The 11,741-nt window shown below is 42.2% G+C and overlaps 1 protein-coding gene across 1 annotated transcript in view; it reads right to left on the bottom strand.

The window, feature by feature from the left end:
- Adtrp (androgen dependent TFPI regulating protein) overlaps positions 1–4,952 on the bottom strand; it is a 78,520-nt gene extending 73,568 nt beyond the window's left edge. Inside the window, exon 1 of the mRNA XM_010622864.3 lies at positions 4,865–4,952. The gene's annotated coding sequence lies outside the window, so the exon portion shown is untranslated. The remainder of the gene's footprint in view (positions 1–4,864) is intronic.
- Between the last annotated feature and the right edge of the window lie 6,789 nt (positions 4,953–11,741).

Genomic DNA, 11,741 nt, shown 5'->3' with positions numbered 1-11,741 from the left:
TTTTTTTTTTTTTTTTTTTTTTTTGGTATGTCCACCCCATCTTCCCTCTTTTTTAGGTAGAAAGAGGATTGACAACATAAGACAAGACGGTGGATCCATTTGGCTAATGGGCTTGAGTGAAGGTTAGAAATAAGAGCAGCTCCTTCAACTCCTTGAAAAAAGGGGTGAAATACAAAAAGAAATAAAATTTTCCCTTCAGAGAAATAAAGCAATCACTCTTAGACACTAGCCATTTAAAATTATTGCAATGTGTGGTTTTCATTAATTTGCTAAAAGAAATACATCATCCACACTAATAAAAATAAATATTAATGAGTATTAATCCTCTCAATGGCCTGAGCATGTTCTAAGCACTTTACATGTTCTCTCATTGTTTTCCCTTTCCTACCACACCCTAAAGCAAACATTATTGTGGCATTTGATGCTTGAGGAAGTCACATCTATGGATTTGAGGGGTTAAATAACTTGTCCAAGAATGCACAATGAACAAATGGCAGAACTGGGACTCAAAGCCATTGTTATCTCACTCAAAAACTAATTATCCTATGGGGACTCTCTGTACTGTCTTTGCAACTGTTCACTAAGCCTAAAACTATTCTAAAATTAAGTTTATTTTAAAAATTAAACAAACTCCATTATGTACAATGCTTCACTATGCTCTCTCTCTCCAAATAACTTCTAAAAGGATATTGCTTTGTTTAAATGCTAAATTTCTTAGAAATCCTGCAAAAGTAGAATGTCATATTTTCACTTGGGGATCCTGCCAGCACCTATATTAATCCCCAAAGTATCACCTTATACTCTTCCATGTAAAGCACAGAGCTTGTCACTTGAAAAGCTCCCGGGAGGTGCTAGTTATCATCATTGCCATCATCAACATCACCGTTGTCCTCACTGCCATCTCTGTGAATCATCACGACTTACTTTAAAACCAGTAAACATGTTAAACTCTCCCCTACTTGCAGTGAATGACTCAGGAGCAAGAACAGGAGTAGGTGTCTAATACTATTTTCTGAAATGAATAAACTGCTGCGTTCACAATTAGATCATTCAGCAATGAATCCTTCAACAGGCAGTTTGTCTCTGTTTCTGTTTCCCATTTGTCTTTGCCTCTGGGGAAGAGGGACATTGTCAGGGTGCTGTTCTCTCCGTGACTCCTGACTGCTTTGCAGCATCCATCAGACTGATGCTCAGGGTAGGACGCAGTGGTCTGGACTTGCAAGTCACACACTGCAAACGTAGCCTTTGTCATGCATGTCCTCCCTCGGCTCTAATTCAGACCAGCTACCAGCTTGGCTGTGCCACAAGTCAAAGAAGAAGCTATAAATGGGAGCAAAATTAATGTGCCCTTCACGCTCAATGGACACAATTTAAAAGGTGTCAAACTGTCTTCTCTTAATGTGATCTTAAACGCTTCTTATGCTGTGGTTCCATTTCTACTGAAAGCTAGCAAGTGTTTGCAAATTCTCAGATTCTAAGATCAAAGGAGTAGACCCAGAAGCCTGGCATGAACTCTGAAAAACAAGTTTTCAGTGTGGCTTTCCTGACCCAGCAGTCTGTGCTCACAGAGGTGGCAGCACCGTCCCATGAGCTTGCTCAACATTTGATTAGAGCACTGTTGTAAAGACATTACAATAGTTCCAGGAAATTGCAGGAAATACCCTCTAAGCTCAGCACTATGTAACAGAACTTTCAGCAAATGATGGAAACTTCTATTTCTGTGAGGTCCAATATGTTCGTCACCAGCTTCATGTTATTGTTGAGCCCTTGAAATGTAGTTAGTGCAAATAAAGAATTGAAATTTATATTTTATTCTACATTCACTGATTGGGAGTTAAACAGCCCCAAGTAACTAGTGGCTACCTTTTGGGGCAGTGCAGCACTAAGGTGATAAACCATCCCAGTTTAGCAGGATTGGGAGGATTTCTTGGAACAGGAGTCTTTCTGTGAGCAGACTGGACCAGCTAGACACCATAGATTGGATCCCTTTATAAAATATGTGTCTGCATTAAAATTTTTTTTTCAAATTTTGGAGCATTTCCAATTTCAGATTTTTGGGGTCAAGGATGCTCAGCCTGTATTTAAGTATGTCAGTAGCCCTGGTTACCTGAATCACACTGACTTTATATGTAATGATGTCTTGGCTGTTTTTCAGTCATGGAGTGAAAAAGAGCATTCTATTTCCAGTATCCTAGCATTTATTACTTACATTTTTGTCTTCAAATTTTGTTTCACATTTCCTTATTCTTTTTTTGTCATTGGGTTATTGGAGGATGGTGGTAGAGAATAGAGCTACAGTTGCTGAGATAAATATAACATTGAAGTCAAAGCCTTGGGTCTGGGATTGTTTTGTTTGTTTTGTTTTTTGTTTGTTTGTTTGTTTGTTTGGTACTGGGGGTCAAATCTGGGCCCTGTGCTTTGGAGGCAGGCACTGGAACCACTGAGGTAAATCCCTGGCCCTAGTTGATGGGTATAAATGGGGCAGTGGAAGGAAAGGGCATATGAGTACTGTTGAGGGTGTGTATGTGTACAAATACATCATGTTTCCATCCATGAAGACACACTTAGAACTGATTTTCCTTTCCTCTCTCCAAAAGGAAGCTTGTTGTAAATATATCTGTTTTAATAAGCAAGGTGATCTTTTAGAAATTACACTGTTTAAATCTTATACCTTGAAAGAATTATTTCTAATTCTACATCTCATTAGTAGATATGCTATCTTTTGCTTTCTCCAGAAAGAATTGTTTCATCTTTTTATCTGGTTAAAAATGGGATGCAGGGCAAGCATGGATCCAAATTTCTTTGGGCCATCAAAAGAAAAATACAAGCACCATGATATCCAAGTGGACATTATGCTACTTGCCATAGATGAGATTGTGTGTAGGGGGATGGGTTGGGGGGATAATTAGTTCCTAGAAAGCTTTAAGACCTAACAAACAGACTATACATAAATGAACCTTCTCCCAGGTCCTAAATATATCCACACCTGCCTGCAAACAAAACGCTCCAGGGGGAACTTGGGATCCTAAAGGTAGGACCCCAGATTGAGTCAGTGATGGTTATTGTTGAAACAGAAAGAAAACATTTTGGGTACAGATTCTTCAGCGTTCTATTGCAATGTTCTACTGTTTACCGCTTTCACTTCTTTTGAGTAATGATATAAAAGAAATAATCTTGAAAAATCAACAAGGATAATTGGTTAGAAAACTGTCTGTCTTCCTTTGCTCATAGGAATTCACTTGTCAAAATAGTTAATATGATGACCATGTTTCCACTACCCATATTTTGGGTGTCTAACATATGGTGTACAGTTGTGCCCTGTGGTCACTTTGAAATGATGCCTAAAGCCTGTGCCACAAAGGCTCGGCTCCATGGTGTCAGGTAACGAGGGGTCCATATGATGGGACAACGAAGGGCTTGCTGTCTCTCCATTTCTACACTTGATCTTAGCCAAAAGGCCGAGAAGCGATGTGTCTCTCCATTTCTAGTAATGCAAATCCTCCAGTGTAAACCTATTCTTTGTTGCTCACTAAAAATCTCATTTTCCTCAGGGAATAGTATCTCCTCAGGGAGATTATTTGCAACCAAACCCATGGGATTTCTGACCCAAGTTCTTCGAGATCTGCTATTCTGGCTCAACAGGAAGTCCTCACAGAGTCCCTCCTAAAGAAATCACAATGCTGATGATTTACATTCAGGTCTCTTTCTGTTGCCATTGGCTGCATTGGGAAGATTTTTCCTGATTGTAAAGAAGAAAATATATTACACTTAGACTCCTAGGCTTTGACAGAAAGAAAGAAAGAAAGAAAGAAAGAAAGAAAGAAAGAAAGAAAGAAAGAAAGAAAGAAAGAAAGGGGAAACAAGTGCTTTCTGAATTTTAAGGCACCCAGACTCTCATGGATGACTCATCCCCTGTTGAAGAGGCTGGTGCCTGGGGAAGGTGCGAATCCCCTAGGCCTGGTGGGTGTGTGCCACAGGTTTCAGGACACTCCTGGGCTGGGTTTGGTCTGTCTCCTTGGATTGCTGTGCTCTAGATCTCCCACAGCTATTGGTAAGCAGTTGGGTCTTCTCAGCCAGCTGTATCTGACCAGGGACTTATTGACTGGCTCATCTACTAGCGACTTGAACAGTTGAAAGTCCGGGAAAATTTAGGCTGGATTAGTGAAGGTGAAATGCCCAGGCAAGTCACTGGTGGGAGAGGGGACACCATACTGCCACCCACCACTCAGCTCTGCAGTTTCCTTTTGCTAGTTGCATGGCCCACTCTGTTATTGGTACATAAAGGGGCCACAAATACCCAAGGCAAAGGAAGGCTTTGGGATCAAAAGATGGCTGGCACAGTGTTCAAATTAGAGGGAGTAATAAATAAGCAAACAAATAAAAGCAGACATGGAGAGTGAAAAGGCCTTCTGCCATTGGGTCCCTACTTATCTGACCAGGAAAAATGTTCCCCAGCACCCCTTTGTCATATCTGACCAAAACTATTAATGGAATTACAATTTTTCATGTGACCTCCTCAAAGAAGAACTGTACTTGAGAAGACATCCAGCAACGGTTTATGGTACACAGGAGAAAAGTGTAGAAAAACCTAGGTGCATCTCCCTGCGTACTGCCTCAAACAAAACCTTTAGGCCTTCTGCAGTCAAAGCCCAGAAGCCGCCCTGGCTGCCCCATGCTCCTGCCAGGAAAAACCGAGAGAGCTGGAGACCCATCACAACTTCCGGTGCAATTTCTGGGCCCACATCAGGCCCTCCGGAGAAGCTAGCTCTTCTGGGAGATCCGTGCTCAGTGGGAAGCCCCTTGGCCCCTCTTCTGGTTTCTGAGCTAGACTCCATCTCCTTCCCAGCAGAAAAGAGACACTCACCTGCAAGCTATTTGTCTTGGGACTTGGCCTCAGGGGCTGGTGGTTCCTCAGAGCAGTCTCTCTGGAACATCCGTCATCATGACTGGGAATGGTGAAGAGCCAAGGTCTCACTCGAGGGCTGGTAGTAATTTATTTCGCCAGGGGAGCGTACAGTTGGCTGTGGTTTGCAGACCCTCTTGGCTGCTGAGAAGGCGGACAAAGGTGAACCGGCAGCATACCTGACTGATGAGGAGCCTGCCCGCCTGGCTGCTGGGAAGAGGGGGCGTGGTCGCTGGCAAGAGCCACTTGCTTTATTTTCTTTTCTTTTTCTTTCTTTTTCTTCCGAGTGGGAATTCGGAGGCAACTCGCTGCCGAGCTGGAACGTCCAGGAACTGGGGGATGGGGGTAGAAGGAGGGTGTGCGAATGTGTGACTGCTTGTGCACGCTTGTGGCCGCGAGTGTGTGCAAATGCAGTACTCGGTTTCTCTTGGGAAGCTTTGAACTGGTTTCACTTTAAGGAAACTTCCATTCTACAAGAGGCTACAAGAGCTTTGGGATTTTCTTCGAGGAGACAGCCTGAGTTAAAAATGTGTTGGAAAACTGAGTTGGTTTCATATCTTTCTTAAAAGCACTGGAATCCCCCAGCCCAACAGATTCTTACCCTAGAGTCCCAAATTATAAATGAGATCAAAACAAAGCGTCTCTGGTTGGAGTGTACATTTACCCAAAGATCCAGACCCTCTACTCACTCTCCTTCCTATGGAGAGGAAGCTCCTAGAAGCACCCAGGGGCAGCCCCCCTACCAAAATTGTCAGAACAAAAATCAAACAAATCTGTGGAAGAGTTGGAAGAGACCTTCAGGTCAGACAGACCTTTGTTTGGAAAGCAAAGGCAACATTCACCATTCATTAACACATCTGTACCTGAGGTTCCCAGTCTAAAAGAAAGTAATACCATTTATGCCATAGGACAAGAGAAAATATACCAAAGGAATGTATAGTCTTTACACAGACCAAACCAGGAGAAAAAACCATAATAAATGACCACGGAGATTTCTCTTTGCCCAAAATTTTTATGGATGTTACCATCCTATTTTCCCAATAGCATGTGAGTCCTTTGTTCATTACCTTCTTTCTAAAAACAGGACAGTCAAGACAACTCACCAAATCACAGAGAATATTTGTAAATTATCTTCTGGTAAGGGCTTTCCATCCCGTGTATATAAAAATCTCTTACAATTCCACAACAAAAGAAAAATAGGCAAAAAACTTGAAAAATCATTTCCCCAAAGAAGATATACAAATGATCAGCAAAAACATTAGTCCTTTGTATTAGTAATTCAAAGCAAACCCACAGTGAGATATCCCCCCTCCCTTATGGTAATAATCATAATACAGAAAACAGCAAGTGCTGGTGAGTATATGGAAAATTTGGAACTTTCATACATTGCTAGTGGGAATGTGAAATAGTACAACCTCTATGGACAACAGTTTGGTTATTTACTAATAAGTTGACAGAATTACCAGACGACTCAACAATTGCACTCCTAGGTATATATCCAAAAGAACTAAAAGTAGGTGTTCAAGTCAAAACTTGTAAACAGATGTTCATGGCAGCTTTACTCACAAGATCTCAAAGGCAGAAACAACCCAAGTCCCCATTAAAAAAATGAATGGGCAAATACAATAAGGTATCCACATACCCTGGGACGGAAGTTAGGTTAGTGTTGCCAGAGGCTGGAGGTGGGGAGGGGTAGAGCATGGCTTTTAGTGGGTAGCATTTACCATCTTCCACTTAGGTGATGAAAACCTGAAGCCGGTGTCGGTGGTGGCCGAGGGACATCCTGGCTGCACTCAGTGCCCCTGAAGCACACATTTTAAATGGTTACAATGTGTCTTTATGTTATGTGCATTTTTCCATAATACAGAAGACAAATACCCACCTAACTAAAATATAGGCCTCACACTTTCTAAAGTGATTTTGTTTTTGTTTTTTGGTACCGGGGATTGAACTCCGGTCCTTGCGCTTGCAAGGCAGGCCACCGAACCACTGAGCTAAATTCCCGGCCCTCTAAAGTGATTTTGAAGGCTTCATTTTCCTCTCTGACTTTCTTGCATAGATAACAAAACAGCCCTGAAGTGCCAGGACCTTTGTGTGAATGGAGTCTGACCCTTGCTCTGTGGCTTACTTCCCTCCCTAAAACTAAATAGAACTGGCCCGGAGAACATGAGTGCCTGCACTTCTCTCAAAGGCTGATTTAAAGAGGAGCCTTCCAGGAGCCCAGCCAAGAGCCTGCAGGGGCCCACAGCCTCCCCAGCTTGGTGCTGTGGCCTTGGCTCCTCCCAGTTTGACATCTGCCCACATCGCGCCTGGGCTTGTCCTAAGTCCAGAACCCTCCCTTTCTCCTGCTCCACTCCTCAGAGGGAGACGTGTTGAGAACTGTGGTCTCAGGGATACTTGAGATTTCAAATATGACCCAGCTCATGGGCAGGTTTGGGAATCCTGTGGGCTGTTTTGCTCAAATACCACTCCTTTGGCCACTTGCACTGTTGCTATTGTTTTTAATTGGGGAGGGGGGACAATCATTGTACCCTTCAGCACAGTTTTCATCTGGGAAATCTTGAAGCTCTTTACTTCCATTTTTTTCCATCATGGCCCTTTGGGCAGTGATCATTCTTCTATATGCCGCACTAGAAAAGCGAATCTCTTGGGGAGGGAAACCAACTCACTTCGGCCAAGCTTGGGATCCACTGGGGAGGGAACACCTGTGCACCCACCTGCATGACTTCCCCTCCCCTCTGCCTATTGCACAGAAACACCTGTCTGGCTCTGAGGCACCTCCGAAGTCCCAAACTCTCACAGAGGGGATTCACTTGATCTTGCATTCTGTCTTCAGCCTCTTCCTACTTTATCATTCCACAGCCTAAATTTAGCTTAGCACCCCATCCTCACAGTGCAGATTTCCAATGTGCCATCAGAAGCAGAAGTTTGAGTAGGAGGTATTGGAGATGGGTGGGAGGCCCAGAAGGACCAGTAGGGAGAGGTGGAGCCTGCTTAGTAGGAGAACTGGATGGTGGCAGTCCCAGGCTGGTCTTAGACATAGTAGAGGCTCTGGTACAACAGGATCCCTCCGAGCCAACTAAAGAGAGGCACAGAGCTGCTGGCAATGAAGTAACTGATCAGTTCTTTCCTTCCTACAGCCATTTAGTAGTATGGTCTGTTGGCACAATGTGCAGTACTTGTTAACCACTCCAGGAAAAGAAAGAGCCACTCATTCTGATTAGCTGTCAGAACTAATTTTAAGCTGTGTTATTATATGGTAAAGTAAAAAAAGAAAATCCAAGGAAACTGTACTTAAGGCTAGTGCCTAATCAGATTTTTTCCTCTTCATCTGTTTCATACAAAAGCTGCCTGGAATTACCAGTATGAACCATTTCATTCCCCCTTTCAAGCGTTAATTAAATATGATATTTTAAAGTATACACTCCTCTCTCCAGGTAGAACAAATGGAGCTCTTTTTAAATTGCTCGATGCCCACTGGTTTCCCTTACAGCTCCGCCTCATTGCCTTGCACCTCCTATTCCCCTGTTGGGCCACAACTCCAGCAGAAATAAGTATAGAGTAATTATTTCTGCCAGGGAAATGCTCCTCCTAAAAGAGGTTGGTCTGATTTGAGGGTGGGTATGTGTGTACTTGAAAGAAAGGCATATTATAATATCAGGCCTCCTTTGTTTTCTGTCTTTTAATACCCACTGGTTTAATACCCACAGTGTCATTGGCAAACATGACACCATTTGCTTTTGTTCCCTTTACAAATATTTTCCACTCAAGCCCCATTTCTTGCTTTCAACTGCTGAGTGTCTCACTATGGAAAGCAACTGTTCTAAACTAGTAGACTGAACAAACCAAGCCTGTGTGGTTTTGATTTAGGAAATATTTACTAAGCTTTTGGTATGAAATGCCTCAGAATCTGAAGTACCTTGGAGTCTCTTAGATCCTTGAAGGCAACTCAAATGGTAATCATGTGCATGGAAGGTAGGATCTGATCTGCCATGATTTTTCCAATCACATAATTATCCACTCAACAAATAATTGCTGAAAGCCTACTCTGTGTGCTTGATGGGCAAGTTGGAACCATTCAACCCTCAGAGAGTGCTTACTATAGTAAACTTCTACAAGCCAAGCACTCTGTAACATGCTCTGAATTTTTAGGGGTTAGATAAAAAATGTGATTTGTCCTTTGGCATACAACAAGCCCTCCCCTGCAGCTTACTCCCAGGGCATATGTGAATCTCTGAAACCACAGATCCTACTAACCCTATATATACTGTTTTTTTCTCCTATATATACATACTTACACTTTTCACGTTAATATAGCTTATTTGGACATACTCAGATTTCTACCACCATTACTCTTCTACATTTATAGCCATTATTATGCAAAATAAGAGTTAATTGAATTTAAGTGCTGCTGCACTGTGATAGTCAATCCGATAACAGATGGTTACTAAGAAACCAATAGGTGGGTAAGATATACAACAAGGATACATTGGACAAAGGGATGATTCATGTTCCAGGTGAGACACAGTAGGACAACATGAGATTTAATCACGTTACAATTTAAAGCTTATGAATTGTCTGAGATTTTCCAGTTAATATTTTCATATCTCAACTGACCACAGGCAAATGAAGTCCAGAAAGTGAAAATGTGGATAACGGAAGGACTACTGCCAGATCAATTTTATTCATTTAAACATTTTTACATGTATCTTATGATAAGTATTATATTTTACGATGAGTATCCTTCCAAGGTAGGACTTACATGTTCCATAGCCTTGTGGCCATCTTGACATTTGGGGTCCTTTGACTGGAACCTCCAACACATTATTTTCACTTGGATTAAATGGTTACTTTTGATGGTCCTAGCTTGACCAAGGGTGGCATTTGGAGAAGGTGATTTTTATATTGACCTAGAGGATTTGGACTAGAAGGTACTTGTGTAATACCTAGAGATTTATAGTGTGGAATCCATGTGACAAGATGAGTTATGAACAGTAAAATGGGGCACAATGAATTTGTATTGATAGACCAGCCATGCTAGATCAGAAGTGAGAAAGACTGTGGTTAGAGATACTATATTTGTTTAAAAAGAGAAAAAGGTAAAATGATACTCCTGAGCCCTGAACTTGTGTACAGCTGACTAACCTAATTAAACAGGTACAAAAGAGAGGGATTCCATTAAAATTATCAAGTACTTTCCTCCTCATAGTAGAGTTTGCTAAGTGTCTTGAATTATGGCTGTGAGCCTCAGGAGTGGCATCTTCCGTAGAAAAGGAGAATCACATCCCGAGAACCAGATCACACAGCACTTAGGTCAATGGCACTCAATGGGAGGTAGAAACAGGATATCCTGCCACTCATTTTGTCAGGTGAGTCCAGATTTCCAAGTTCCAGTCTGCAGACCAAACAAGTTAAGCTCGGGGACTGGAATCTACCTTCTCCTAATGGCATCTTCTATACACAGCCACCCAGAGGTTTCTAGACTATCAAAAAGTCTTCATTCCTCAAGCAGAAACACTGAGTTAATGGAATTCCTGGAAGAGGGTGGGGCAAATGGTGCAGGAGTGTGGGAGCATTTGGATAAATGGACCTTTCCAATCTCTGAAATCAGCCATGTGATTTCCTGACTACTCTTATGAGAAATCTGGAAGGATGAGAGGTGAGAAGAACCCAGGCATGTTTTTATTTAAATAATGACATCTACAAGACAGGCCCTGGGGTTTTATGTAGCACTCACTTGCAGAGGATGCTCAGAAGGCAAGGAAATGAGTCAGAGACATCTTCCATTCTTTCTCCCTTGGGGGGCTTTTCAGGCTTCTCTCCTACCTGTCTTCATCACCTAAGACTACCACTTACCTTAAAAATCAAAATCAGCTTTTTCTCCAGGCAAAAATTCAATGTTACTTGGCTATGAATTTTTCCAATTGTATGCAAACTAAAAGACTTTCTCCAAAGCCACATCAGCTAGGACTCCAACCTCAACAGAAGTGATGAGTCTGTTCTCATTAGAAATTTTCAGAAAGATTTGCATTGGGCAGAAGCACTGGGCAGAGGCTGAAAACTTGTTTTGCTAGACTTGGAAAAGTTGAGGAAATTTAAATTTGGGATTAATTGATGATGAATAATGCAAAAATTAGAGTGAGCCTGCCTTGATGTTTTCACTAGGGACACATCCATCTCATTAGGTCACCCTGCATTTGAGACCTCAGTTGAACTTCCTCTTGGCTGGAGAGATTATGTTGTGGAGCAGAACTTCCCACAATTTAGTACACTTGGTTCCAATGCAGATTTAGTAGTTATGGGGAAAACTAGGGTTCTGCATTTCTAACCAACTTCCAGGTAGTGCTACTGCTCCACAGGTCATGGTTTGAATCTCAAGGATGTGGTGAATTTACTTGACTGTAAGTGGGCCAACAGATAATGGGTTCAATCCAAGTTCTTCTAGACTTTGTGCAAATTACTTAATCTCACAGAAATTCTGAGTTTTCATCTATGAAATAACAAGTAACCATATCTGCTCCTGTTTTGCTGTAAGATTACAGTGAGACAACTAGTAAAACACTAGTTGGTGATTCTGAGGTTTGGGGAGCAACTAAAGCGCATCATTGGAGGTATATACTGGCCAGCTGGTCTCCTATGGGCTTTCCCCAGCAGAACTGAGAAGAGGAAGATGAGGGAGCCCAGCTTCTCGGTGACTGCCCCATTGCTGCTCCCTTGGACTGAATAAGGGATAAGCGAAGGTGAAAACATGGTGCTACCATCAGGAATCAGTTGAGACCCTGTCCCATGGAAAATGTTACAGCAAGCTGTGACCCTTCTTCATTTCCTACCAAAGAGA

Source organism: Fukomys damarensis, unplaced genomic scaffold, assembly GCF_012274545.1.
Source record: "Fukomys damarensis isolate Sample0158 unplaced genomic scaffold, DMR_v1.0_HiC HiC_scaffold_10, whole genome shotgun sequence".
In the NCBI taxonomy this organism is placed as follows: Eukaryota; Metazoa; Chordata; class Mammalia; order Rodentia; family Bathyergidae; genus Fukomys; species Fukomys damarensis.
This window is presented reverse-complemented; position numbering and strand designations above follow the sequence as displayed.